This window comes from Ovis aries, chromosome 10 (assembly GCF_016772045.2).
Source record: "Ovis aries strain OAR_USU_Benz2616 breed Rambouillet chromosome 10, ARS-UI_Ramb_v3.0, whole genome shotgun sequence".
Classification (NCBI taxonomy): domain Eukaryota; kingdom Metazoa; phylum Chordata; class Mammalia; order Artiodactyla; family Bovidae; genus Ovis; species Ovis aries.
Window position 1 is genome coordinate 55,987,970 of NC_056063.1, and position 4,509 is coordinate 55,992,478.

Here is a 4,509-nt window from a genome sequence, read left to right on the forward strand (position 1 = left end):
CTTCTGACTGGGAATAATACTTCCAAATCAGTACTAGCTAAGGACCTTTTCTTTAAGGTTCCTCAACAATCATTGTCCTGTCTTGTGATAATAACACTTAAGCTTTTATAATTTAAGTGCACTATCCATTTTAAGTAAACTTTTGGGTAAAGTGTGACGTTAATTAAGGTCAGGTTTTATTTCTTTAACCCATTGATATCCAATTGCTCCAGTGTCAAGGATATATATGTACACTCACAGACATATATCTATGTATGTCCTTCATTCAAGTTCTTCATGGTGGAAGTGGGATTCATAGCACTTCATTTAATATACATATTTTCTTTTTCCTTTAATGCAGGGAATTTTTCCTATTACATCTTTGTATTTTTTTTAAATTCAATTTGTTGACCTGAGGGAGAAATATGTACTTCCCATTTCTGATATATCTTTCAGTGTAGAGGTAACCTGATTAGTGTAATTTCAGCCCGTAACTTAATCTGTCCCAGAGAGCAATCAGTGATGCATCGGAGCTCTACAGTTTGGATGAAATAAATTAAACCTGCTTGGCTTGGTTTCCACTCTTTTTCTTGTGGGGAATAAAAGCCCAAGGGAAGCAAGAATCAGGAAGCAGGATAACTTCTGCTTTCCATGCAGTAATTCTCCCTGGATCAGACCACCCAGCTCCCATCAGGAGGAATGGAGTTCTCATCAGTACTGCGTGTGTCTGAATAAAGGAGTCTGCCTAATTCTAGGGTTCAGTTAGCAGGCACATTTGGCTGTCACACTAACTTTTGTCCTCTAGCTTTGCCACTATCAATCATAAAGGCAATATTTTGGTTGCTGAAGTGCTGATATGTCTTCTTTTTAAATTGTGTAATAACTTCAGCAAGAGAGAGGGGTGCTATTTCTTAAGACCTTCTGAAATTCTCAGCATTCGGTATAGAGGTCAGAAATATTGCTAGATATAACAGAGAATAAAACTTGCCAATAAAAATGACACCCAAAGAAGCTTTTGGTATAGCTTTGGACATTTGATCTTAATATGTATGTAGATTGTTTTGATCTTGGCACTTGGAAGAAGTTTATATTGTACAAACTGTCTATTTCTACTGTTTTTAGGCTTGTGGTATTTGACTTTGGTCTGTGTATCAGTCAGCTCAGGTTGCTATAACAAAATACCATAGACTGATGGGCTTAAACAACAGACATTTATTTCTCACAGTTCTGAAGGGTAGGAAGGCCGACATCAAGGTGCTAGCAGATTCGGTGTGTGATGAGGACCTTATTCTTTGCCTGTAGATGTCTGCCTTCTCGCTGTGTCCTCACATGCAGAGAGGTGTCTGGCGTCACTTCCTTATAAGGACAATAATCCCATCACGAGCGCTCCACCCTCATTGTTGTTCAGTTTCTAAGCCACGTCCAACTTTGTGACCCCATGCCAGGCTTCCCTGTCCTTCACTATCTCCCTGAGTTTGCTCAAACTTATGTCCATTGAGTCGATGATGCCATCCTCTACCCTTGTGACCGCATCTAAACCTAATTACCCCCAAAGACCCCTCCTTCTAATATGATCACATTGAGTGGTAGGGATTCAACAGATGAATATTGGAGGGATGTAAACATTCTGACAGTCTGCAACTGTTAACTTATGGAGATTTGATCCATAGAGAAGTAACAATTTCTGAGAGTCATAGAAGATTTCAAGGTTAAAAACAAGGATAAAAACTGCCCATGGGCCATTTTGCTTTCTTACCAAGAGTGTACAGAGACACCTTAGGTGTCAAATGTGTGCAGGGCTATGAGACCATTGGCTTATGGGAGACAGAGTTTCTTGGCAAGAGCACACAGAAGCCAAGTGGGCCTAGACAAAGGGGACTAGATCCTAGTAAGTGAGTTGTCATTAGCCACTTAGAACCACACAGAACAATCACAGAACCACATCTGTGAGCTGGTTTCAGGAATGGTCTTAGAGTGCTGACTGGTACAAATTTTTACGTAAACGTAGCCTTTCCTAAGCATACTAACTGAGGTGCACTAATAGTCCCTATTTTTCATGCTGTCTGAATCTATGTCCTTTGATAGTGCTTTCCCTATCTGATTCTGCTCTTTTTCACATGACTTTCTTCAGCCAGTGGGATAGTAGTAAATATAATACAGGCCGAGGTTTGGAAACATATTTGAGCAATACTACTTCTTCTCTTGAAATTCTGCCATTGTTGTGAAAACAAGTCTGTGAACAGGTTTGCTAAAGGATAAGACACCGCATGAGGCAGAAATGAGTAACCCCAGAAATGCTAGCTTAGACCACCTGGCCCCTGGTCTCTCAGCTGACCATAAAGGTATGGAGAATCCAAATGAGAACACTTAAACCCAGGGCAACAAAACAGTTAAGGTGATACATAGTTTCATAATATATAATAGTGCCTTAAGCCTCTATATTTTAGAATGATTTGTTACACAGTGATAAGTGACTGATACAAGAAACAAAGTTTCAAAGATTAAGAAAAGAGGTTCTTTAGAGGCCCTTTAAATATAGTTTTGGCCATACCTTTGCCCTCGGAATTGCTTCTCTTGAATTACAAGACAGCTGAGATTTGGGGTTTGTAAGTTTCAGGCCCAAGTAGTCAGTGCTAGATAGACTGATACAAATTCAGCTTAATCTGCCTGAGAGGAATAGAGGGGCATAAAAACATAATTGACAAAAAGACATTGGAGAAAGAAACACATTCTCGAGGTTTGGAACATTTCATGGCACTGTTCTTTATTAGGACCCTGCGGGCTCAGTCTTAAATATAAATAGTTGCTTCAGATTAGGAATCTGGTAAGGATGATTCTTCCAGCTAAATGTGAAGACAAGATGAAAACTTAATTAGGAGGCTTTAAAAAATGCCCAAGCCATTTCATAACAAAAAACAATACCCACTGAGATACAAGGCTGAAAATGCCTGTTCACACGAATTTGTAGGTGCTCTCTTACCAGATAGAATTGATACTAAGTTCAACACGGGCATGAAGAAAAATCAAGAGATTTTGAGTATACTTGAAAGGATAAAAAGGTGTCCTGAATAAGACCAGGTAATGCAAATTCCTAATCTATGCAAGAAAGCAATATATACATCAGAATGCGCTAACAGTGCACTAATGCACTATGCTGCAGTAACAATCCCCAAATCTCTGTGGTGGTTCACACAACATAACACAGCTTTTCAGTATTATTTTCACTTGCTACATGTTATATCTGAGTTAGAAGGCCTCTGCTTATTGCATCTTTCAGGGATGTAGGCTGATAGACACTCCAAGTCAACGCATCCATAATCACTCAGGTAAAAATGCAAAAGGGAATGTGGTAAATTACACACTGCTTAGAGCTACCACATGGAAGGAATATATAGCACTTCTGTTCACTTTTTACTGGCTTAAACAAACACCACTGGAGAAGGAAATAGCATCGTCTGTTTTGCCTGGGGGGAGAGAAGAAGCAGAACACTCCCTAACATCTTCCATAGTCATTCTATGAAACATAGTATTTGATTCTTATTTTTATGCCCAAAGTATACTTATTTACCCCAAGGAAAACAACCAAAAAGTCCCACAGAGTAAGGACACCAAATCAATGTCTAGGGTATCTAGTGATGTGCTGGGGGCTCTATAGCTGGTCTAGAAATGTGCTTCTTGACCTAGAGACTTTAGGACTAAAGTGGTAAATTTTCTTTTCTCTACACATCCAATACTCAGTGATGGTTTTGGGATAGAGTAACTGCTATAAACATTCCCACTCAGAAAGGGGACCATTGGGAGATGCGCAAGAGAGTAATTCTGAGAATCCCACCAGAAAGACATTTTGAGAGACCTTCCATTGAGAGTGAGCATTGGCCCTCTTAAAATGTGTGCTCAATTAGTGTAACTTATAGCCTCTGTTCACCTCTTTATCCTCTTTCTCCTGAGAAGTTAAGAGTGACATATCATTGATAATTTTGGAAAAATAAGTTGGGGATAAATTAAGTCAGCTCTACCCCTCTTCCTTATGGGAGTGAGCAGTCCTTTAGGAAGCAGATATTCACCTTCTGTGTTGTCAGGCTATCCCTGATTAAGCATCCTGTCCTACCTCTCAGGTGGGATGTCTTTCCCAAATCATCATTGCCTAATGGGAAAGGTCAACGTGCCAACTACTGCGATTCAGATGGCAGATCTATTTAGCTGCACAACTAAGCTACACATTTAGCCTTTATCAGAATAGCAGTGATATTTTGATCCTTACCATCACTGACAGACTTTTATTTCTCATTCTTTTCAGATGGGAATGATTAAAGAGGTTTGTTTCAGACAATTTAATAATTGGGTTTTCTATTTCAGAAACCTCTGTTAGTCTTATGTTGGAATGTCTTTATCATCGGTGTTTATTTTCTTTTTCTTAATTCCTTTGATCTGTTTGTCTTATTGTAACTGTTCATGATTATTTTTCAGGATTTGATGTTGGAAATTAGATTTTAACATGTACATTTTATTTCTGTATGAAATTAATTTTTC